Source organism: Melanerpes formicivorus, unplaced genomic scaffold (assembly GCF_026170545.1).
Source record: "Melanerpes formicivorus ecotype bairdi unplaced genomic scaffold, bMelFor1.0.p_v2 SCAF_62, whole genome shotgun sequence".
Classification (NCBI taxonomy): domain Eukaryota; kingdom Metazoa; phylum Chordata; class Aves; order Piciformes; family Picidae; genus Melanerpes; species Melanerpes formicivorus.
Window position 1 is genome coordinate 1042144 of NW_027142414.1, and position 25767 is coordinate 1067910.

A 25767-nucleotide genomic window follows, 5' to 3' on the forward strand; every position below is an offset into this window, starting at 1 on the left:
TGATGAAGGCAGCTGAAAGGGAAAAGGCTGTAACAGGTACCCAGCTCCACATGCAAAGCTATACAAGGAGAACCAACCCATGCCTTCCACATGGGCAAAGTAGCGAGAAAGCAGGGGAGCTTCGTTACTTCTAGAGAGCATGGATGAAGTGCAGGATGGTACATTCCTGGTACTTCCATGGGGAAGACTCAGGTCTGAGTCTCTTGTTCTCACTCTTTGGCTGAGAGAAGCTTGCCAGATGATCTGCCCATGGCTTGTAGATGCAAAAGGCAAAGACTGATGTTTCTCTTGCTTCCCAGGCACCGCAAAACAAAGTGTGACAAGCTTTGGAATCAAGTGTTGAAGTCTTTCTGGAATGGGGATGATGGCAAGATGGTAGTAAAAAGGCAAGTACAGGAATTAGCCTCTTTCCAGCTCCACCCATGCCCTCACAGAAAATCTCTTTATATGAGTCAATGAACTCTCAGACCTGTCATTATTTAGCTCCAGCTTAAAAACTTGACTTGAAATCCCTTCCCTTTGATGTTCTCCATAATTGCAAGTCTGCAATTTTCTAACACAGTGCTTGGAAAAAAACAGCCCTCCCCCATCTCCATGCACATCACTTGTATGGTGGTATCCTCAGGCTGTTTTCAAGCAGAGCCCCTGTCTGGCCACAGCTTGGAACGGCTTTCCGGAGAGAGAGCCAACAAACATTTAACTTCTTCTGAGCAGGGCAGCTTGCTCATTGTACTTCAGCAACATGCTTCACTGGCTTCTCCCCTGTGTGGCTCTGCCACTAACCTGCAAGTCTAATGTTGACCAGTCATTGCTATGCTATCGATCACTGCTCCGGGACATGCTGGGTCTGCTAGTTTCAGTTAGTACGGGTAGGGCACACAGCAGTAGGTTACAGTAGTTGCAATAGTGTGACAGCAATTTGTCCCTGACCAAAACCATCACTAGGTTCAGGTATGTTCAGAGGAAAGCACTTTGGGGATGCTTGCTCAGGCTTTCACATCATGTCTCTGTGGTCTGTAGCTAATTGGAGACCTCATGCTCCATCCACTCCTGGTGTAGTTTTGCACAAGAGAAGCATCTCTTGGGGCAGGTCTGCAGGATATGTGAAGCAGCCGTGGGTCTGCTCCAGTGTACACTAGCCCTGCCAAGGATAATGCATCAGAGATGGATTACCAGAGAGCTCAGCACTCTGATCATGTGGCCCTTTCATCACTGACAGGCTGCTTATGCAGCAGCTGCAGAGAGCCGGTGCAAGAACCGATCATGCATGAAGCTCAGTTGCTCACAATTTTTGTTCCCTGCGTGATGCAGACCCAGGATGATCACAGAGAGGGAACCACAGAGGGTAATGGATGGTGGAGATCTGATACAATGCAAAATGCAATACAGGCAGGCCAGGTGGCTGCTGCAGTCTTTGATTATAGGTGGAGGAGTTCATGGTGCAAAAGGGCAAACTTCACACTGCATTGCTTTTAAGGCTATGTCAGTTACACACAGAGAGCAAACAGAACAGACATCAGCAGATCTGGAGCAGAGTGAGCAGCCAGGGAACGCTGTGTAACTACAGCAGCATAGCACAGTACATGTGCTCTGCAGGCCAATGTAATGGCAGAGCTGCAGCTCTCTATGGCCTTCCCCAGGAAATCCACACCTAGAAGTTCACAAGCACAGCAGTGTCACTTGGAGAAAGTGGGAACAAAAGCTTCTGTTTCCCTCAGAATTTGTAAGGCTGTAGATGGAGTGCTGGATCTGGGTGCCAGTTTTTAAGAAAGATACACATCAGTTGGAGAGAGTCCCAAGGAGAAGTAACAAGAGGGCTCAGAGGTCTAGAAAACCTGACCTTAAAGGGAAGACTGAAAGAAGTAGTTTTGTTTAGTCTAGGGAAGAAAAAAAAATGAAGTGAGACACAGTAGCAGACCTCAAGCATGTAAAATTTCGATGCAGAAGGGAAACAGTACATCATTTGCTGTAACTGCCAGAGAATCTGCAAAAGGGCAGGATAGCAAAGCACTTGAGTAGGCCCAAAGGAAGTTGATGAATCTCCACTGCTGAAGGCTTTAAAGTTCAAGCAGGACACCGATAAGGAAGGCTAAACTTCAAGGACAACCAATTTTACCAGGAGCCCAGATGACGAAGCCTGTGTCATCTTTGGGTATCCCCTCCAGCTCTGTTTCACAGCCCTGCAACACAGTCGGCTTTAGAGGGTAAAGACAAGTACCATGAAGCAACATGTACGTGGTTCTGAAGAGACTGACAATGGAAGAAAAGCATTTACAGCTGCAGAGTTGTAAAAATACCTAAAATCAGACACATGGAACCTGACCTAGACAGTCCTATCCAATGTTCATGTGTAAAGAGCATTACAGCATGCCTGCAGCAGGAACTTGACTCAGCTGAAGGTAAAAGGAGCAAAGTACAACCACACATTTAGGTACACTTAAAAGGACAAAAGCCACTCTAAACCCACATGCAGCTTTCTCATAAAGGAAATGGCAGATCTCTTTTGTGTTACAGCTATCAACAAAATTAATCATTAGTCCTCCAAATGCTGAGAAGAGATGTTTTACTCCTGGCTTTGGCTTTCAAATGCACCTCTGATGGCCTCTTTATCTCCTCATGCACTTAGCATTGCTTATTTCAGTAGTGAGATAGGTCACAGTGACACTGGACTCCAAACTATATTCACAGTCCCTGCTTGGGTGTGCGGCTGTGATGACAGCTCTTAAAATTAGGAGGAAGGTGGTGGGTTAATTCTTCCCTGTTAGCTATGGTCTTCAGGATGCTAATTGAGGCTCCTGTAACATTTAGTGCTGGGAGTGCAGGGGGATCAGGGCAAAAGAGCTGAGATGCTGTTTTGGTGTTTTCTGTACTATGCCAAGCCACCTACCTCCACCAGCAGCTAAGATAGCACATCTTAGCACAGTGTGGTGTGGAGGAAGAGCTCACTGATTCCAGAAAAGTAGTTGGTACAGCTGAAAAACACAACAGTCTTCCAAGCACAGCAGCCTTCCCTCAGCACAGAGTGGCCCAGCAGCGAGTGGGGAATGTGATCCTGAGTCAGTAAGGTTGTGATCCAAATTTAGACTTGTCATGGTAGGGCCAAATGGCCCCAGCACAAACCCAGACAGACCCTAAAGTGTCTAGACATGGTCCCCCTCTCCCCACTCCTTCCTGCAGAAAGTCAGGGTAATGCAGGAAAAAGAACAAAGAGGACAGGACCATGCACATCTGGTAAACCTGTATCTGGGGTGAGGGTGTGTGTGCTGACCCCAGCCTGGCAGAACCCCTTCTCATTGGGTAACTAGGTGCTGGAACAGACCAGAACAGAACAGGTTTCAGTTGCCCTATTGGCCCAGTCGAATCTCAGGCAAGATTTATATACAGACTGATTTCGGGTCACCTGTGCCTTGCTCAAGCCTTGTCTTCTTGAAGCTGCTTGGACCTTGTCTGGCATGAAGTAGCCTTGAGTTGCATAGCATTGAGTTGTCTGGTCCAGACCCTGGGATAAAGCCACATGCCTACATATTGCAAGCTATAAGAGAATAGGATGGGATGGGATGGGATAGAATAGGATAGGATAGGATAAACCAGGTTGGAAAAGACCTTTGAGATCATCGAGTCCAACCTATCACTCAACACCATCTAATCAACTAAACCATGCAACCAAGCACCCCATCCAGTCTCTTCCTAAACACCTCTAGTGATAGTGACTCCACCACCTCCCTGGGCAGCACATTCCAATGGGCAATCACTCTCTCTGTATAGAACCTCTTCCTAACATCCAGCCTAAATCTCCCCTGGCACAGCCTGAGACTGTGTCCTCTTGTTCTGGTGCTGCTTGCCTGGGAGAAGAGACCAACCTCTGCCTGTTTACAACCTCCCTTAAGGTAGTTGTAGAGAGCAAGAAGGTCTCCCCTGAGCCTCCTCTTCTCCAGGCTAAGCAACCCCAGCTCCCTCAGCCTCTCCTCATAGGGCTTGTGTTCTAAACCCCTCACCAACTTCATTGCCCTTCTCTGGACACGTTCCAGCAACTCAACATCCTTCCTAAACTGAGGGGCCCAGAACTGGACACAGTACTCAAGGTGTGGCCTAACCAGTGCAAGACCCTTATGCTCAGCCTAAAATCACCACACCATTAACTTGCCTTCCCAAAGTACTCTTGCTGGAGCCTAAAGCTCATCCAGCTTACAAACAGGGATGGGTAAGGGGTTGAAGAAGCCCCCTCATCCCACTTCTCTGGAAGGTGGAGGGAGCACCTGGGTGGTCAGAAGTGTGCCTGCCTCGTCAGAGCAAATTTAGTTCTCATGTTCCACACACAAAACCTGCTGCACAGCAAAGGCTATGGATTATGCACAAAAAAATCTCATGTTTATTTTATTTTTTCCCTAACTGGCTCATTTTCCTTGATGTTTCTTCTCTGTATAGTAGGAGCAACTGTGCACAGCTACCTCAGATCAAACTGCAGTGCCAAGTTACCTCCTGCATCAGAAGGCCTCTTCAGGAAGAAGCAGCAAACCTCATACCATCATATTTGCAGTATCTGCACTGCTAGAAATTTGACACTTGTGGATGTATTCCTCCAGTGCCATAAAAGAGAGCTTGGAGGAGATACAACAGCTCTCAGCAGAGGCAACCACTCAATGAGGAAGCTAGACAAGCTGCTTCCTTTAATCTCTTCCCTAGCAGGACTTCCCCCTCCTCCCCATCTTTTCACATAACATACACCTGTGGTTTTGCTCCTAAGAGAAGGCTCTAAACCAGCAGTGCAAGTCCTGGGCTCTGGTATAGTGCTTTGCCTCCTTTTTTTGTTGTTTGGGTTTGTTTTTTTTGATGAGCCATTACTGCATGCTCATGCCCTCCAAGCCTACCACAAAACTAGTTTTGGAACACAGCAAGTAAAAAGGGATATGAGAAGCACACACAGTGGTACTTCCAGACCAAGGCAAGGAGGCTCTTGGGGCAACCTCCCCAGCACCACATTCAGACTGGGCTGCTGGCTGTATGCATACCCCACACCTCTGCTCTCTTGGCTCAGTAGTCAGGGACAATGCTCAGAAGTCATCCTCACTGTTTAGAGAGTTTATCCCACAAGCAAATAGGAAGATGAATGGGCTGAGGAATAATAAATAAGATGAAGTGGTGGGAGAGACCTCACATTAAGCCTGAAGTTCATCTGTCAAGACACAACTCTCTCATGTTCTTTGTTGGACCAGCAAATTAACCCCTGTGAGTACATGTTTCTTCCCTGACCTCTAGGAGATCAGCAAAATCTCTCTCTTTTTTTTGGTTGTTTGATTGGTTGGGGGTTGGTTGGTTGGTTTGATTTTGGTGTAGGTGTGTTGGGGTATTTGTGGTGGTTTTTGTTTGTCTGTTTTGGGTTTTGGTGTTTGGTTTGGGTTGTTTTTTTGACATCAAGCAGAGGCTTTCCCTGTGGTTGTGCTCCTGTCATGGGAAGGACAGATACACTTCTATGAAGGATGCTTGGGAATCAGCCTGTAGGCTTTTACGTGCTATCATTTGAAGCTTTAAACAAAGGTTTAGTGCAACTGCTGTCCAGCCCAGCAGTTGGTGACCTGGCTGAGTCTGCCTGGACAATCAATGCACACAAGCTGCATCACTGTAGCACTTGTGGAGTGGAAGCACTGTTACCTACTCTTTCTCCCCAGCTCCAGTAGTGGCTGGCACTTGGTATGAGCCAAGTGTTCCAGTCATCCTGGTGGGCCATGCTTTCCCCTCCTTACCCAGATTTCCCCCTTCCTAGGCTCTAGTGTGCCTTGTGGAAACCTAGCCTTACATGGATGGTGGCAGTGGCCCAGCAGCAGGGGTGATGCTGTCCCACTGACTGGGGGTCCCAAGCTTGCATTGCCTGCCTGGTGCTCGTTCCTCTCGACCTCCCTCCTGCAGCACTCAGCTTGTCTGCTGCCCCACCAGCAGCTTTCCCAAGCCAGAGTAGGAGACTGCTGGGACTGAAGCTGCAGAATGGAGGCCCAAACTCACACTGGGGGCAAGAAGAAGAAATACTGAGTGGGGAGTTTGGGGGTGAGCTAGATGCTCCAGACATCTGTGCTGTTTAAATGACTGCTGCTTTATATTGCCTCCAGCACAGGCAGAAAGCAGCAGTACTCTCTCTAGAAAGCTTGGGTCTTCCTTACAGCAAGCTTGGGTCTTCCCCTGCTGAAAAGGGAGAGCTGCTTGTTTATATAAAGGAAGATGTGGTTTTCTCTTGTATTATGGCTAACAGCCACTGTCACTATTCTTGGCCAAGAATAATCCAAATGTCCCAACCCCATCTTCTCCACAGGACAGAGTGCACAGGGTTTCAGCACTCCCAACTGCCTGGGTGGCAGTCTGTTGGGGCAAGAGGAACCTGGCTCTGGGAAGCACAGAGCACACAGGTATTCAAGAGGGAGAACAATCCTGCCACAGCCATCTGCAAACTCACAGCCATTCATCCTGCTATAGCTATGAAACAGAGGGATTTAAGTATAAGAACAGCTGTACCTCAGGTTTCTATCACCTGTGTGCTAGAGGCCCAATGCTGCAGGTCTCTGGCTCTGTATATTTAGTGAGAGCACTGCTGTAGAAGAGCTTGGCAGCATTGGATGTGTAGTGGGAATCCCATCATAGGCATAAGGGTTCTGGCTGTGGGGCTGACACAGTGAGACCCACACCCTCCTGTCCTGGGTAAGGGAGAGCCTTAGGAAGAGGCTGTTGCAGCCTTGAAATGAGCCTGACACCTCCTCTGTCAATGAATCGCTGGCTTCATCTTATCTGTCCTGCACAAACCTTCGCCCAAAACACACTGGATGGCAAACACCAACTTTTCTTCAGTCTGCAGAGAAGAGTTGGAATCCATTTCCATGAAAAAAAAATTGGAGAAAGTCTAGAGGTAAAGACAAAAATGTTGATTCCCCATCCCCTGGCAGTGATGTACTACCTCCTGGGAGTCAGATCTTCCAGATCAATGGACCTCAAAAACACAGAGATGGAGCAGTTGTCTGTCATTTGGAAAAAGAGAGCTGGCCTCACCTGCAGTGGTGTCACTGTTGCTGTTGTATATTCTGATGCCTGACCACAGAATCACAGAAACATGCAGGTTGGAAAATACCCATGGGATCATCAAGTCCAACCGGGTTCCACTCAGTTGAGGCCAGTTCTCCAGCAGAGAAGCTTGGTACCATGGTGTCCTCCATGATAGCAGCCTGGTATGTCTCACTTCTACCCACAGCCCTGAGAAGCTGACCCCAAGCAGGCACCTCAAAGTTATTAGACAAGAAGTGAGGACATCCCTATCCAGGAAAACCAGTGATGATGAGAATGAGCCACAAGGTCAGTGTGCTGGCCTCTTTCTCCTAATCATTTATCTCTAGGGGTTGGCTTTTTTCAATTACCTCATCTCACAGGGTATTTTTAGTGCAGTAACTCTGGGATAACTGAGCTTGCAGGTCTTTGGAAAGAGAGTTATATTTGGAGCCAGAAAAAAAAAAAGAGGAGTCTTTCATGGTTGATAGCAGTGCACAGACCCTGGAGCAGGAAAAGGATTTTTCTGTTGCAGTAATCATGCTGTGGATTATGTTCATTGTACCTGCCTGGTTATGGCTAGACAAGGTGAGCTAATAAAGCTTCAGAAAGGCTCCTTGTACTGTTGTGGTAAAGAGCCACGGGCACTCTGTACCCTTCCTCATAAGGCTGAGCTAAAAAAAGAGCATATTTTGGGTACTCTGACGGCCAGGATTTTGAAAATCACTGATTAAAATAGAAGCCTGGGAAGAAAAAGAAAGTGGCCTGGTCTGACTGGAAGATTCAGCAGCTCTAGGGCTAGGTTTGTAGCATTATCCTGTTCTTCTGAACACCCTTCTGACATCTGAAGTTTCTGGGACACACTGTTCACAGCACTGCAGCCTGACAGAGGGGGATTGGAAATGCCAAGATGCTGAGATTTTTGTGAAACCTCTTCATTATTTCCTATGAAGACCTGTTTTAAGTCCTCCACTGTCACAGATGAACTTAAATGGTTCTCAAGATCACAGAATCACCAAGCTTGGAAGAGACCTCAAAGATCATCAAGTCCAACCTGTCACCACAGACCTCATAACTAAACCATGGCACCAAGTGCCACGTCCAGTCCCCTCTTGAACACCTCCAGGGACGGTGACTCCATCACCTCCCTGGGCAGCACATTCCAATGCTTAACAACTCTCTCAGTGAAGAACTTTCTCCTCACCTCGATCCTAAACTTCCCATGGTGCGGCTTGAGACTGTGTTCTCTTGTTCTGGTGCTGGTTGCCTGGGAGAAGAGACCAACCCCCTCCTGGCTACAACCACCCTTCAGGTAATTGTAGACAGCAACAATCCCATGGGCAACAACCAAGGATTAGAATATGTCTTTCTCTACAGCAATACCCACATAAAAAAAAAATTCCTTGTGGGACAGTCTGTCTCTTTGTTTATAAAGGCAGTTCATTCTTTTTTTGAATGGTAAGTAGTTTCTGAAGGGGAAAATGTGAAAAAACTAATAGGGCTGCCAGTTGCATCAAATAGACAACCTTTGTTTGTGAAATACAGCGAGACATATTATTTTCTACCACAAACCCTTATAACTACTATACATACGCTTCTGTGTTTCCTAATGCTCACGATCATCCCAGGTACAGAGCCAAAAACACGCTCTCAGAGAAACAGTTCTAGATCTCTGCTGACAGACCTCCTTCCACAGCTGATGAAGCACATTTTAACCTCTGTGTTTCTTTCAGATCCAAGCTTCCCTTGAGTACCTGGTACTCTAAAGAACAATGGAATCGGGAAACAAAAAAGTGTGAACATTTGACTGAGAACCGAAGGGAGCCTCCATGCAAATTACCCATTTGCAAACCGCTGCCAAGGCAGTGTCAAATTCAGCCCCAGCACCATACAGATACAAACCTGGCTGATAAAAGGTTTTTCCTGGGAAGTTCTGGTTACGTTCTGTCCTGCCAGCACCTCACCGGGACGCCCTGTGGTTCTTAGCAAACAAAGCTGGGAATCAATTTCCATCATAGGTCTGTGCATAGACTCTGCTCCACATCCTTGCAATTTCTGAAACACACAGCTTTGGAATTAATCATGTTTCAATGCTCTTAATTCAAGGATTATTATTTTAAGGCAAAAAAGTAATGGAGCATCCCCCTTGATCCCCCTGGATTCCTAACTTTCCATTCTTTGAATAACAGACAATGCCAAAATTACACAACTGATATGGTGGGAAATAGATAGAAATACTTCTTTATCACTTCACTCAAGCAGAGCTCCATTCTGGATTTTGTAAGGTACTCCCTGGAGGTGTTCAAGAGGGGTTTGGAGGTGGCACTTGGTGCCATGGTTTAGTCACGAGGTCTGTGGGGACAGTTTGGACTTGATGATCTTTGAGGTCTCTTGCAACTATGGTGATTCTGTGATTCTGCATGATTCAAGTCTCTTTTGTGCTGAGTCCAGCTGAACACCACTGCTTGACCTGAATGAGAGGAAAATGTGCTTAAGGTTATTGGAATATCACTTTATGACATCTTCAAATAGCATCTGCTAATAGTAGAGTTGAGTGCAGCTCCCAGCATGGTAGCGTCTACACGCACATCCCCTCTGCCCAGGGGCTGAGGCTGGGGCTCTGGAGCTGCTGGAACAGGTTGTGTTAATCTCACTGAAACACATAAATATCCTCACTCCTCTCTGAGTCTGTTTTCTTAAACCAGCAAATTAGCCACAAATTGCATAGCTTTAGCTAAAAATGAGATGTAAATATTGTGGGGTTGTCTGCAGGGTCTTTTTCTGTGCCTGACACCTGAGACCCCTACAAATGAAAAACAAAGTGGAGGGCACAAGGCAGCCCCTTTTCTCCATGCTTGTGCAAGTGCTGAGCTTCCTCTCCAGGACCAGTTTCCTTGTTTGCCCAAACCTATCAAATAGCTGTGGAAAAAGAAAGCCCAAGGCCTCCTGTATGACCACCACAGAGAGGAGGCAAGTCCCAGCCCAACTCAGCAGGTTCTTCTGGGACACAACCAGGGCTAACAGCGCTTGCACTTCTCCAGCATGGTGATGGCACAACATCTTAACCCATGCCAGCTGGTTTGAAACAAGTCTCCTGACCCTTCTTATTTTGCAGCATGATCCATTTCAGGGCAGTGGCACCCCAGCCCTTGGGCACTCTCTGGGAGTGACTTCCATCTGCTCATAGCTTTTGCGCTCAAGTAATGAGAACTTTTTTTTTTGGGGGGGGGGGGGGGACCTACATGCAACAATAGCAGTAATTATGGAAAGAGTAATTAAAAACAGAGAGAGAAAAGAGCCTGGGCCCAGTCCAAACAGTGTGTGCCCAATAGCAAAACTACCATTATCTTGAAGAAGACTGAGTGCTGGCGTCTTCCTCATTCCCAAGCACAGCTACAAAAGAGGCACACCTTGGATTTACAGCAGCGTTTTCTCTCCTACCTGCTTATCTGCTGTGTTCCATTTATCTGTGACTTAGCATTTATATTTACAAAATTCAGCCCATCCAACAGGTTTCTGGGAGCATAGTCACAGCACATTGCATACATCTAGAATACCCTAAGAGAGGAAACCAGCTCCAAGAGCTCCGTGAACATCAAGAGACTTCAGCTTTGCCAGGGCGTTGGTAGGATAAATTAGAGGTGGGTGCAAAAGGCTGAAAAAATCCTGCTACAGTTCTCCAGCCTGGTTCAGCAGCTTCTTGCAGCAGACTTGTCCCTCCTGACAGCAGGTCTGTTACCTTCTGGTCTCTGCCCACACAAGCAGTCCAGAGGCCCTGCAGCCCTCCATGGCCACGGTTGATAGAGGTGTTGCAAAGGAAGGACTGTGTGGTATTCCCCAACACAGTCCCATGCTACATGTGCTGGAACACACTCACATTTGCACCATCCCCTTCTATTAGGCACAAGATGATATTCAGACTACCCTTGTCCCAGCACAGGTCTCTCTCTGCAGATAAGCCTGGGATGGATGCCCTGCAGAAGGAATGGGGCCAGTATCTGCCTTCCACCTCCCCTGGAAGAGCAAAAGCTGCATTCACTCTATGCTCAGTCCTACTGAGAAAAGTTTAGGTCTTACATTTTAATTTCTAGCTCCAGACACGTCTCTTGCTCCTTCCAGATCCAACGGGGAGGCTTGGAAAGAGCTGCTGCTGCAGGGCGTTGCCTTCAGGGAGGACACGCACATGCATAGGCCACCAGGTGGGAGGAACTGGCTGAGCCGCAGGGCCTCCTGCTTTGGCTGGTGAGGAGTTCCACGCTGGGGGGTGGGGATGCCTGACTGCTTCCACGTGGTTTTTGAAAGCAAAACCAGAAAACCACATCAAGTCCTGGATTTATAATGCAAAAAGGCATTAGGAGCTTAGAATCTCATTCTGGTTTAACATCTGTGAAAGTTCAGGCCAAATTTTTCTGCCGACCAGTAGAGGTCTGTCATTCTTGAGTACCATCAGGTAATTCAGCTTGGACAGACATCCTGGGGGACATCTGGTCTCACTGCCAGCTCAGAGCAAGGCCAGTTTTGATCAAGTTACTCAGTCCAAAAAAGCATAATTCCACTAACACTTTCTTATTCTTTCTATCTGCTGGCTTGAGAGACTGAATTAAGTTCTTTCCACAGTTTAGTCACACTAGCACTGCAGAAACCACTGCAGTTGTGCCCAGGTCCTAGTTTATTTTCTTTCTCCTGGTTTATATAAAAATGGAAATTGTTAAGAGCCCAATCTGTCCTCAGCTCCACTGGAACAATGGCCATTGTTCTGGAAAAAAGCAAGTCATGCTGAGCCCCATTATACCATTTCTAGTGGCCACATTGTCTTTGATAAAAATAGCCCAGGGCTGTTCTTTTAAAAACATGCTCTGATCTCTTCAGGAAGGACAAGGTCTTTTGATAGAAAACTGTATCTGAAAGACAGCATCTGCCATGGCATGCCTTGTGGCCAAGGCACCACAACTAAAATACTACTGGTGAGCTTTTTTTGTGGTACCTGTGGTTTGCTTTGGAGATATCCTGGCCAAACAGAGAGCATGCTGAGTCTGTGCTGCACAGGGACCAGGTGAGTTTGTGGTCCTTCCCTCACAGCCCTCTAGTTTCACCTGGAGTCCTGAGCCTTGTAACTGCTTTTGCTGGAGTCCATGGACCAGGAGAGGGAAGATGTGATGTTTGTTTCTCCCTCACAGTGCTGGGTGGAGTAAACAATGTTTTAGTCAAGCATTGACACCAGGTGAAAGAAAACCTGTGGAGAATGAGAGGTTGTAATAAGCCAGAGGAGGAAGGGGAGGAAAGATGTATTTGGGTCTTTCTGATTTCTGAATTAAGTCCTGCTGGTGGATTGGGCAGGGAAAGAGGCTGGTGACAAATGGGGCTGCCCTTGCCCCACACCACCATAAAGAGGTAAAATGGGAAATACACAGAAGCAATAGCACAAGGGACAGAAGCAGGAGCTGCTGATGGGAAGATCAGCCAGGGAGCATGCTGAGAGACACTGTTCAGAGTGGTGTGCAAGAGAAGATGAGGACCACACAGGCTTCTTGCAACTGTGCAAGACATTTCTAGCCAGCCTTTGAAAAAGGATATGGAGGATAATCACAGGATTTTAACACTTGGTGTGCCTATATTCTATACCAAGAGGTAGTATTTTCCTCTTTGCTTGTAAGGGACACAAGCCACCTTCAAACAAAGGGTTTAAATGATTGAAAAAAATCTCTTCTGGGCATGCTTGGTAGGTGTCTGGTAAGAGGCAAATGAACCTTTTTGAAGGCACAGCATCTTCCCTCCACTTTATTTTAAGAGGCACAGAGGCTGCTACTTTCAGGAGAAAAATTGCCTAAGGCAAATGACAAATAACTGATAAATTGGAAGGCTTATATCAAAATCCTCTCTTGCCTTCTCTCTTCAGTGTCTAAGAGAGGCCAAAAATAGGGCTGCCACACTTTGAGGGTCCTAAGGACTTTGGATTTTGTTGCTTTGCCCTACAGTCAGCAGATTCAAGCTTCCAGTCAAGTGTTTCTAAAACTGATGCTGTATTGATGTCAATACAATCCTCCAAAGTACAAAATAGAACATGCTCAAGCAAGTGGGCAGATTTCCAAACTGTCTGGCCCCTTGACATCATTTCCTTCTCATAAGTCATCCTGTGTGTTGTACCTCTGACTTGCACATCTCTGGCTTCCTTGAGATAAGGGAGAAATTCTTCTCGTGTCAAGTGAACTTCTTTAGTTTTATCGCCAATCTCTCAGATAAGGGGCTCCTGTGAAGCAATCCTTGCTGTGCTCACATTCCAGTCTTCTAACAGCAGAACATTGAGCTTTCCCACCTTATAAGGATGAGTTACACTGCTCATTTGAAAGGTGCTGCAACCACTTTAAAGGATTTCACAGCCTGAGTATTGCAGAAGGAAACGTACCCGGTACCTGCCCTTCTGGATTAGCCAGCAGCATGGCATTCCTGGGATGCTGTTTTGTATGCCTGATCAAACAGCACTTGGAAGGCTACATTATATACTTTGGGGTTTTTTGTAGGTAGATTTTTGTCCCTCTCCCAACCTAAGCCAGTGCTGGCTGCAGTTAATACAGCAAGCCAGAAATTTTTTGCAGTGAATCAGGAATTTGTTTGGTGGATGGGAATTCACTTTCTCTGAAGTCTACTCTCTTCATCGATGGTTGAACTCCAGGCTTGGCTGGAGTGGTTGCTACTGGTGCCTAAAAAAACCCACAACATACTAATGGGCTTCTACCTAGAAAAGCCCCAGAGCGTTCTTTTTATACCATGTGTGAGGAAAATTGGAATGTAAATGTATTAACAAAATAAGCATTGGCTTTTATAATGAAGCAGAGAAACCAGATGTTCTGTCTCCCTCTTTATGCAGAGCAAGGAGTAAAGCGTCCCAAGAAACACAAAACGGGCCCTGTTGTGTGGAGAGCAGACTACCTGTTCCAACTTCCTGGCAGTAAAATGGACACCAAATATGCAGTTCAGCTTTTTCATTTTCTTCCCTCCCTTGCCTTCCTTCTTTTCCTCCCTTGCCTTCCTTCCACGTTTTCTTTCCTTCTTTCTTTTCTGGTTTTGTTTTCAGTCTAGAAGTTCTTGCTCCACTCATACAAAAAACAACCAGCCAAAAAAATAACTGTTTTGGAAACTAATGACTGGGGAGGAGGGAAAAGGTTCCCTCTTTGGCAGCTTGTTTGAACATCCAGGCTGCAGTGATGAGTGATGGACTATAGAGCATTTCATCATGGGCCATGTTGTTCTCACAAGGCTTCCTGTTTCTCACAAGCCTCCCTGCTCATGACAAGGAAGGCTCGAGGGCAGAACTGTGGAGGGCATTGGGCTCCTGTTCTTCTGCTGGATGGACATTGGACTGCATGGTGCTGTTCTGTGAGAATTCAACTGGTCCTTCCTTTCCTCTGTATTTTCCTTCCAGATCCACCTCTGTGAAGTTTCTCAGCAGGACAGGTCAGGAACAGCCCAGAACAGACCTGGGGGTTAAACCAAACCACAAGCAGGCAAGGAGGTTCATCTCTGAGTGAGAGCTAGGGACAGATTGGAGAGGTTGGAGGCTCATGTCAAACTCCAACTGCTTCAGCCAAGACTGAGGCCAGAAGAAGAGTAGGTTATTTTTAATTAAGCTAACAAAGAAGAATCCATGATATTGTTCTTGAATGGGAACTGTTTAAAGGAATAAACCATTGCCATGGAAACAAGGAGCTTTGCCAGAGCGACGCAGGAAATGAAGTTCAGTGAGACATACTCGAGGAATTTTCAGCCATGATAACAACGGTCACTGCTCTTTCTGGGACTGCACCTTCAGGCCAGGGGATCCCACACTGCCTTCCTGAGTCCACGGAGCAGGCAATCAACCCAGGAGCTTGTGGTAGGATTCACCACAGCAGCACCAGCACCACGAGGTGCGATGCAAGGAGGAACAGAGCCTGTGAAAGTCTGCAAAAGAGCTTTGGGAAGCAAAATTAACTACACGGGGATTAGACCAAAATGAACCCAGAGGGCTTGAAAGCCTTGAAACATGTTATCAGCCTGGCTGCTTCTCTAAGTTCTAATTAGTTCCAAAGGCTGCTTCTTTATCTTGAAGTCCAAAGAGGCAAGGACAAGAGCTTAGCTGAAAGGCAACAATCCCTTCCCCCCATTTAGGTGTTTCCCTTGACTCCATTTAGGGGCTTCTTATGCCCCCCCCCCGCCATCCTACCACTAAAGGGAAGATATGGACCCCCCATTCTTGGCTGTTACAATTGGTATTCAAAAATAAGTCTCCTAATTGCATAGGGTGGCTTACACAGCTTACACAAACCTATCTGCATCTAGCCTTCCTCCCTCTGCTGTCAGGAAGGCTGACTCCTGAATAGATATTTTCAGTCATTATGTTTTGGGCTCTTTTTGAGCCATGTCCATGCTCAGGAGTCCAGCCTGGATATCTGACATCTCCTCTATTGCACTTGAAACCAAGCAGGATACATGGGCAGCTGCTCCATTGTTCTTTGTTGGATGTATCTTCAATGCAATTCCAAAGATGGTTGAGTATGCAGGCAGGGCTAATGTTGAAGGCATAGAAAACCTAGAAAAGAAAACTCCAATCATATAAAACAAGTTGGAGAAGTGACAGCAGCAGTACTCCAGGCAACAATATAGTGCCAAGAAGGCTCAGGGGAAGTCTGAAGGAGCAGCACCATGAATATGAGAGGAACCAGCAAACCCAGTCATCTGCCAGCGAGTCAGCCTAGAGGCTTGCAGTCATGAACATGTTTCTGTAGGCACTTTGAAATTTATCTTGAGCAGCAACTCTTGGGTGTGAGAGAAAAATGTTCTCTGTGGTCAATGCTTTTGTGGTGTCTAATGCGAGTCGCAGATTAGTCCTCCAGGTGGATCGTTGCATCTGAGAAGCAGCCGGTTTGTTAGGTGCCTAAATACAGCTTCAGTGATCTCATTGTGCATCTCCTCTCCTTTTATGGGAACAGCAGCCCCAGAAGCACCCTGGAGACACATCCCAGCAGAGCGCCTCTGCTGGTGCGCAGGGCAGCTGGGCTGCAGTTGCCAGACCCAAGCCAAGAAGGCAGCAGACCAGACGGAGGCTAATATTACTCTTCCCAGAGGTGCAATAGGTCACTCCTTCATCCTGTGAGCAACTCCAAATTTCAGGGCAGTGAGAGAATTGTTTATATTGGCTACTTGTACAAATGCTGGGAAAAAAAGGGTATTATGGGACTTCTGTTCTTTAATTCCAAAAAGAAATCAAACATGTCTAGACTGTTGCATGCATGTGGCTTTCTTCCAGGCTTCTCCCACCTGGAGCAATAAGCAGGCTGGAAATTCTCCACAAAAGAGTTTTCAACACCCATTAAAAAATACTCTCAGCCCAAGCACACTAGCTGGTATTGACCAGCCAAATCCTATTAGGAGACAACTTCAGATAGGGTAAAAGCTTCCAGGCGCAGGTCATAGAAAGCTTCTGTAGTTTCCTTGCTCCCATTCCACAGAGGGAGACTAAGGAACCCGCTGGCATCTTGCCCACAGCCAGGGCACGGGCAGTGCAAAGGGAGCAGATGCTACACAACCCATCCCATAAGGCACACGTTGCTCTCCTCTGGCCACAGGTCCCAGGACTCGCTCCTGCATCAGAGAATATGAACCAGGGCTGCAGTTCAGGCATGGGGTGTGTGTTTTTTGCTGTTATCTAGTGAACAAGAAATTGCTGTTGACAAGAGATGTCAGAGCTGGTTGTGGAGAAAGACATTTTCCCTTTAGCTAGGAAACCACCCAAGTTCAGACTTCCTTCACGTCAGCTCACCAAGGAGCCACAATGGCAGAAGTGGGGGAGAACCATCAGCTGGGGAATGGGTGCTCTGCCCTCATGGCCTATCCATTCTGTCCTCTTTGATAAGGCTGACAGCCAGGGAGGTAGGAGGGTTGTGGGAAACAATTAGCAGACAGGACAAGGGAATTGCCATGCTGATGGAAGCTTGAGGTCTGCCTCGTCTTGCCTCAACAAGGTGGCTCAGAGGGAAATGGAGAACCATGCAATCAGGCAGACATGGAACTGTCACATACCTTAAGTCAGTCGTGTCCTTTTGTGAGGTTTCCTGAATCTCACAAACATTGCAGTTCAAGCTACCATAACCTAGGTTGTGCTCAGTCTTTTTGCCAAGGTTACCAATCCAGAGTTTTCATTCTTGCCCCTCATGCTGAAGGAATCTTAACCCAGCACTGTAGATATCTGTCCAGCAGAGCCTGAGGTGAGACACCACAGTACCTGCATAACCAGTCAAGAGATGGGAACAACCCCAGCACCGGGCTCCAGAAAGCCCCAAGGCCCCATTCCTTCCCTTTTCTTGGCAGATCTCTAGATCTTCCTTTAAATGGTTTGCCTGCATGCCTTTACTCATAGAGCCTCAATGGTTTGCCATTATCACCATCATCCAGCCTTTCCAGAGCTGCCAAGGACAGGGTTAGAGAGTTTAGTACCATGTAGAGAGAAGGGACAGGGAAACAAGCAGTGTCTTTCACACTTTTCTAGTCCAAGAAAAGTCCAGATCATGTTATTTTTTGGACACAATGCAACAGACGATTATTTGAAAGAAGTTTTGAGAGGTCTGCTCCCACCACAGTAAAGAACTTTTGAACTCACACAGCAAGTTTGGTCCCCACATGAAATATTGCTTAGCACTGGTGGAATGTTACTACACAGCAGTAGGGTGTAAGTAGGTCTAGATCACCAGACAGGAATCTTTTTAAAGCTATAAAACTTGAAATAAACAGAGAGTTGGGGTCAGACTAGGTCAGTTCCCCAGGGCTTGGGACTATGAAAGAAGAATCCGCTGCTCGAGAAGGGGGTGCTGAGCCTGTCTGCTATCAATGTGCTCTGCCTGGCCTCCTGTGCTCTGCACAGCTGAGGGCACCAGCCCCACAGCTAGATGGGGCAGCCCTAGTCCTGCCACATACACTTTATGGAACTGCCAGTAGCTTTTCACAAGGAATAGAAGCAGAAGAGATTTCTGTTGGTTGAGTTTTGGCTGTGTCCACTGCAGGTAGGCCAAGGAACATGCCCATGTTTGCTGTCCAGAGTTCACCTCCATGAGAAAAGAACCACCCCTGTCTTGTTTCATCACAAACCCACTATTAAAGTCCCCTATTAAACCCTTGCCCAGTGATGGTTTATTTCCTAAAAGAACCTACATGCTCCAAATTGAGCACAGAGGCCTCCACCTTTCAGCTGGCTGTGATGGGTGGCACTGTGACATGCCAGCTGCAAAGGGCCTGGGTTCCTAGGCACAAGTCAACACCTGCATGAATGTCAACATAGATGTTTGGGACAGAAGCCCCCATCCTGCATGCCTGAGGGTGGGAGAGGACTGTCACTGCCCATCAGCTTTGTGCACAGGCTGGTGCGCCCACTCCAGTACTGATCCACCACACTGGTAGCCCACATCTCTCCCCACTTTATATACCAGAGCTGTGTAAAAGCACATGCAGCTGCCTCTCAGCAGGCCCCAGTCAGGTCCCTGTAGTGAGGGGAGCCAGGGGTCATCCTCCCCAGCTACCTGTGTCTGCAGTTTCCCAAGACTCACCATGCCACAGCTCCCTGCGGCTCTAATCACTGGGGTAAGCTAGCTGGGACAGGAGGGGGATGGAAGCCTGTGGGATGCTCATACCTGGGAATTTCCCCCACCAGCAGGACCAGCTCCTCTGCTAGGACTGAGGCCACCCCAGTGTGGCAGCAGCTGGGATCTCCTGACGCTGGAGGAAGACGCAGACCACAGATGGGCTGTGTGGAAGCAGACATTTCCCATCTGGCGAGCCAGCAGCGCCCAGGCGGATGGGTAACGCTGTGGTTACAGATATGCTGTGTGCAGCCAGCTATTCATACATAATTCAAGATGTATGTGATGACATGCTTCGAGCCCCACAGAAGAATCCAAGATACGTATGAGATTACCAAGTACTCACAGGTTATCCCAGCCCACTGCCTCAGGGGCATCCTTGTGCTCCATACCAGTGTCCAGCATCACTCCTCCACCACTGTCATTTTCCATGGCTAGGAACAACCTGCATGGAGCAAGGCAAGGAGCAGGTAATTATATCATCACCATCTAAAGATTACAGCTTTTGGAAGATGAGTAATTTGATCAAACACTTCCATTTTCTACCAACTGCCCAGGACCAGGGCACACTGCTTTCTTCACTGGCAGGATGTTGTCTTGTTACCATTACATGAGTTATATATAAAAGGATGAATAAGTGATACCTATAATTGGATTCTGTTTCCTGAATGGAAAAAAAAAAATTAGATTCACTGAAGAAAAGAAGAAGAACTGAGATATTATTCATCCTAGAGTGCTCCACCATGAAAAAGGAGAAAAAGCCAAACCCCAGAGTCAGCTCTTTGAGTTAAAGTAATAACATTTCTCCAGGAACATTCATAGATCTCTCACTAACACTAATTCAGCCTCTTCCTCTGTTTATGCAATTATGAACTCTCTGATTAAATCAACTCTCCCATCAGACTTTCCATGAGAAGGGAACTTAAATCAGTTGGGTTTGTTGAAGGTAGTCAAGTACAAGTTGCAGAATCCAAGGCCATAAGATTTAACACATCCAAGTGTTGGATTCTGTACATTGGCCACAGCAACCCCATGCAGAGCTACAGGCTGGGGTCAGAGTGGCTGGGGAGCAGCCAGGCAGAGAGGGACCTGGGGGTACTGGTTGATGGTAGGCTGAACATGAGCCTGCAGTGTGCCCAGGCAGCCAGGAGGGCCAATGGCATACTGGCCTGCATCAGGAACAGTGAGGCCAGCAGGAGCAGGGAAGTCATTCTGCCCCTGTACACTGCACTGATTAGGCCACACCTTGAGTCCTGTGTCCAGTTCTGGGCCCCTCAGTTTAGGAAAGATGTTGAGTTGCTGGAATGTGTCCAGAGAAGGGCAACAAAGCTGGGGAGGGGCTTGGAACACAAGCCCTATGAGGAGAGGCTGAGGGAGCTGGGGTGGTTTAGCCTGGAGAAGAGGAGGCTCAGGGGAGACCTTACTGCTTTCTACAACTACCTGAAGGGAGGTTGTAGCCAGGAAGGGGTTGGTCTCTTCTCCCAGGCAATCAGCACCAGAACAAGAGGACACAGTCTGAAGCTGCACCAGGGGAGGTTTAGGCTGGATGTTAGGAAGAAGTTCTACACAGAGAGAGTGATTTGCCATTGGAATGTGCTGCCCAGGGAGGTGGTGGAGTCACCATCATTGGAGGTGTTCAGGAGGAGACTGGATGGGGTGCTTGGTTGCATGGTTTAGTTGATCAGGTGGTGCTGGATGATAGGTTGGATGCGATGATCTTGAAGATCTCTTCCAACCTGCTTTATTCTATGCTATTCTACTACAAAAAGCCAAGTTTTTGGAGAAAAATCCTCAAGCTGCTACTTTTCAGAGATGAACTGATATCAAAGTGAGCAATAAACACAGGGAAGATCACCACTAACTGTTTAGTGAATAAATTTACTATTTCTCAAACAGTTTGAATGCTACCATGGAAGCATAACACAAAACAGATTCTGCAGTCAAATTATCTGTGTATCCCATTCTGCCTCAGTCTGGGTCACCACAGAGAACTGGACACCCCTGTGGAATATTATCCAGAGAGCTCTCTGTGCTCATGGATTTGAAAAAAAACAAACATGTAAAGCTTGGACTACCAAGAAACCACATGGTCTCGGTGCAGAGTTTTGAGGGGCCCTTTGGAGTCAGGATTTGATGATGTTATGATCAAATTTACACTGTTCATAGAATCATAGAATCAACAAGGTTGGAAAAGACCTCAAAGATCATGAAGTCCAACCTGTCACCACAAACCTTATACCTACTAGACCATGGCACCGAGTGCCACTTCCAATCCCCTTTTGAACACCTCCAGGGACAGTGATTCCACCACCTCCCTGGGCAGCACGTTCCAATGGCCAATCACTTTTTCTGTGAAGAACTTCTTCCTAACATTCAGCCTAAACTTCCCCTGGTGCAGCCTGAGACTGTGTCCTCTTGTTCTGGTGCTGGTTGCCTGGGAGAAGAGACCAACCCCCACCTGGCTACAACCTCCCTTCAGGCAGCTGTAGAGAGCAATGAGGTCTCCCCTGAGCCTCCTCTTCTCCAGGCTAAGCAACCCCAGCTCCCTCAGCCTCTCCTCACAGGGCTTGTGCTCAAGGCCTCTCCCCAGCCTTGTTGCCCTTCTCTGGACACATTCAAGTGTCTCAATGTCCTTCTTAAACTGAGGGGCCCAGAACTGGACACATTGTTATCAGTGTCTTTGGTATCTCCTCATCTGGTCCTCCTTTAGCACCAGTGAAACTTCTGTTGCTGTCTTGTACGGCTGGCTCCAGCTCTCCACTTGGCAGAGGGGCTGGGGAAGAATGGAAAGAAACTGCAAAAGAGAAGAGTCACTATCTGCCTTAGTAAGAAAATGGGCTGAAATGGGCTATTGTCTTTGTACTCAAGGCAAAGATGGTTTTCCCCACTTATCTAAAAAGCAGTCAACTGGACCAGCCAGCTGTAGTACCTCAGGAATGGCACACATCAGCTTAATGTAGCTTCTGAACGATGCATGCAGCCTCATTACATGAAATGACATTTGAAATGCTTTTTCACGAGTTCCTCTCTCCATTTGCCTCCCCAGTAAATCAAGCAGGTGCAAGCTCACTTTTGCAGAGCATTATGCATCACACCATTAACTTCCAGCAGGAAACTGGGCTGTTTAATACAAGATTTACAGGGACAGACATCTGTACTGCTAACATCTCTGTGGTGCAGCCGCAGAAGAATCGGCATCACGCAGCCACCCAGCCACAGCACTGCAAGCAAGTTTGCTTTTTGATGAGAAACCCCCGGGTTTGGCTTGTGCTGTGCAGCCAAGGTGCACAGCAATTAAATGTCACCAATTGTTGAAACTGCTCGGAGTCTGGTTTCATTCACTCACCCTCGCCTTGAGCTGAGCAGACAGAGAGCTATTTTATCCCTCCCCAAAGGAGTAAGATATAAATGCTCCACATGCAGAATTAGAAAGCTAAGTGGAAATACACATTACATGCACAATATATACACAACAATACACAAACTTATATCCAGCCTCAACCCAGTTCTCCAACCTGGGCTTACCACGACCTCACTAGGCCAACACCTTCCCAAAACCTTCCCCCAAACCAGGACAAAACTCCAGGCCTCAATGCCCACCCCCATACCTCCCTGCTTCCAACCCCACTAAGCCAAAATTGCACAGCAAAAATTAGCCAGGCTGCTCAAGGCCCAGAGCCTGCCCCAGAACACCAAACAGGAGATAAGGGCTCAGTGTGTGCTGGGAGCAGAGAGGGAGGAAAAGGGGGAAACCACACTGTGAACCCCCTTTGTATAGGGAAGAAGCCCTATGAGGAGAGGCTGAGGGAGCTGGGGTTGCTTAGCCTGGAGAAGAGGAGGCTCAGAGAAGACCTTATTGCTGTCTACATTTTCCTGAAGGGAGGTTGTAAGGTGGGGGTTGGTCTCTTCTCCCAGGCAACCAGCACCAGAACAAGAGGACACAGTCTCAAGCTGCACCAGGGGAGGTTTAGGCTGGATGTTAGGAAGAAATTCTTCACAGAAGGAGAGATTGGCCATTGGAATGGGCTGCCCAGGGAGGTGGTGGAGTTACAGTCCCTGGAGGTGTTTAGGAAGAGACTGGATGGGGTGCTTGTTGCCATGGTGTAGTTGATTAGATAGCATTGGATGATAGGGTGAACTCAGTGATCTCAAAGGTCTCTTCCAACCTGGTTAATTCTATTCTGTTCTAAGATGCAGCTTGATAGGAATGAAATGAGGATATTTTACCCGAAAAGTTAGGCTTGAGGGAGCAGAGGAACAATTCCATCATTTGATAACTTTTTGATCAGGCATGAGGCACTTAGTGCCATAGTCTAGTTGATTAGATAGAGTTGGGTTATTGGTTGGACTCAGAGGTCTCTTCCAACCTGGTTGATTCTGTGGAATAACAAAGGTTACGTTTTCCTGGTGCCCACCCCCTGGACTTTCTAGTCCTTCTGGAGGACCTTAAGAACTTCTGTGGTTCTTAAACCCATAACAACCCTAAAAAGCATTAGGAAAAGGTAACACTGAGTCACCCATTTCATACCCCTCAACCATAAAAGTGTATGCATTGCGGGCTGGTTCCTTCCTGTGCTCAAGTTCTCCAGCTCTGTGTTTCCCCTTCTCATGCTTATTCCAGCCATAACATGAAATCATCTATGCTTTATGTCTCCTTTTACTCCCTCAGCTTGCCCCCAGTCCCATGCAGCCTGCAGCTCAGCACATCACTTCACTGAGGGGAGGAAATCTTTGTGGCCTGTCTGCATGGTGAACCAGTCACATCTTTCTCCCCAAAGCTGGCTGATGGGGTGAAGGGAGGTGCAGTGTTTCCATAACCAGCTCCCAGCAGCCCAGGCCATCTCAGGATTCACAACATTCCTCTTGCAGAAGCCTGTTAAAAAGCCAGCATAAGCAGTAGGTGAGCACAAGAAGAAGCAGCCTTATGATTGATCTTTTATCTAACAGCTGTTCTTCCTCTTAAGAATAGGCCTGACTTTGGCTTAAACGAGCACTTATTTTGTGCCTTGTGACAAGCAATATGCAGGTTTCTCAGCAGCGAAGATGCTTTCCTTTGCCAGCATCGGCCCTGCTTTCCTTTTTTTGGTCCTGCCTAACCCACTGGGAGGCTGCTTCCCTTTTGTGCTGCTTCAAGAGTCACCACCATGTTGTATAAATCAGCTATTTAATCTCTGACAGGCCAAGCCTTCCACACAGCAGATCTTTTTGTTGTATCCAGGATGGAAAAACAGGGGCTCCTGCACCCTGTGGGCAGCCTGTAAGCACAGCAACAAAGCTTTTCCATGCATGTTGGTTCAGTGGGTGAGGATGGCTCTGCTTTCATGTGTCTAACCAGGCAGCAGCTTTGGGGCCTCACCAATGCTGCCCTAGCAAGCATGCTCAGAGCGGCATGGGTGTGCATAAGCACAGAGCTGGACATTTTCACAGAACAGAAACATTCACACGCAATGGAAACAGCCTGAGTTGGCTGACTACCAAAACCATTTTTTTCCACTTTTGCATACTCTCTGGAGAGCTGGAGCCTGTGCTGCATTCAGTTCCTTCCAACTAGTCACAGTCCTGGGGGGGGCCTCAGCAAGGACATAACTCCTGGTGCAGTAACTCAAGTGTAACTGCTCTCCCTCTAGCCCTGTATCCCAACGGTTACCCAAAACCAAAGCAGAGTGGGAAGGCAATGGCCAGAGAAGGCACCTCAGCAGCCTTGTGAAATGTCATGGCATCTACACACAGTGGTGGCTGTCACTTGAGGGCTAGGACTAACAAAACTAAACCCTTATAAAGCTGAGGCTGGCTGCTGATAGCACCTCTGGGAGTTCAGCACTGGTTCACCACCCTGGTGCTGTTTTCTCAGGTGATGCTTTTGGGCTGTTAAACACCTATGTCTAAGTGGTACCTGGAAATGCCCAAATCTTTTGCTCAGTTCCTGTATGGCCCTACAGGTGCCAAGATGGTCTTGAGGTGCCCCAGGAAACAGAGTTGCTCAGTGCAACAGACTGCAGAGCTCCATCCTTCTCCTTGCATACCTTTCCTGCTTGTAACAGAGACTGCAAAGAACAAGGTTACACTTGTGTGTGTTGCCCAGGGACTAGCACAGATATTAACAGGTGTATCAGTCCCCATTCCAGGCTCTGCTGTCCACTAAAAAGATCTCTAATGGTTCTCTACTTGTGTTTAACATTGATTAATGCTGAATGCACTGAACATACACGGCTTGGGTTTAATAGACATTGCTTGGACCTTTCAGCACCAAGAATGCTTCTTCAGGGGCCCAAGCATTACAGAAACCTCCACATTTAGCAGCTGAGCTTAAAATCTGATAAAATATGCTTAGCTCAGCACAACCCATTTTCTATGGAATTCCCCATCAGTTTACACTATTAGTTAACAATGATGATACTTTCCTGATTCTCTTCTTGCTCTTGTCCCATATCAAACCTTCCATCATTCTGCAGTGAAAGCATCTGAAAGCAAGCCAACAGGACTGGAAGTAGGTCATCCCATTTCCATGGCTGCTTCCCAGTCCCTCAGAACTCCTCTGAGGTCCAAAACTTATTAATAAACCCCCACATTATGTTAGCAGTTAAGAGATCCCTTCATGTGGTTAGCTGAGAACTCTTGAGTGCAAATGATCTGCTCTTGGTGGATTAAAGATTCCCAGCAAAAGCAGCAGCTGCTTACAGACTCTCCTGCAGTAGGGACATCCCAGGTATTCCCCACTCACTGTGCACCACTGCCCACTCTCTGTTACTGCAATTTCAGCTAATCCTTGGCTAAAAACTGGTTAAATCCAGATCAGAAGAAAACCTAACACTCCTCCTTGCCTTTTATTCCACTCTTTTTTCCCTTAGCACCTTTGTTTCCCTCATTACTTGCTTGCAGTTCCTCATGTTTAATTGGGATGTACTGCAATGGATTTCCCCTTTTCACTGTTTGCTAATTATGTGTATTTTATTACTGCCTTTATTACCTTTGAACCTAAGCTCATTTGCAAACCACCACTAACCAGCTCTCTTGGTGTGGCTTTTGGACTTTATAGGAAAATGTCCTGAAACCATTTTAAGTCAGGGCTGGACAGCAAGAAGCCTCAGCTCCCCTGGCAGCTGCATTATACGTTGCTAGTGGCAGCAGTAAAATAGGGTTT

General features: G+C 47.2%; 1 long non-coding RNA gene across 1 annotated transcript in view; it reads right to left on the bottom strand.

Moving 5' to 3' along the window:
• The window catches only part of LOC137453138 (uncharacterized), a 33553-nt gene that overhangs the window by 2710 nt on the left and 5076 nt on the right, over positions 1-25767 (bottom strand). The window contains exons 4-5 of the long non-coding RNA XR_010990274.1: positions 18973-19071; positions 8923-9490 (exon numbers count right to left, since the gene is read on the bottom strand). This is a non-coding gene — a long non-coding RNA (uncharacterized lncRNA). The remainder of the gene's footprint in view (positions 1-8922; positions 9491-18972; positions 19072-25767) is intronic.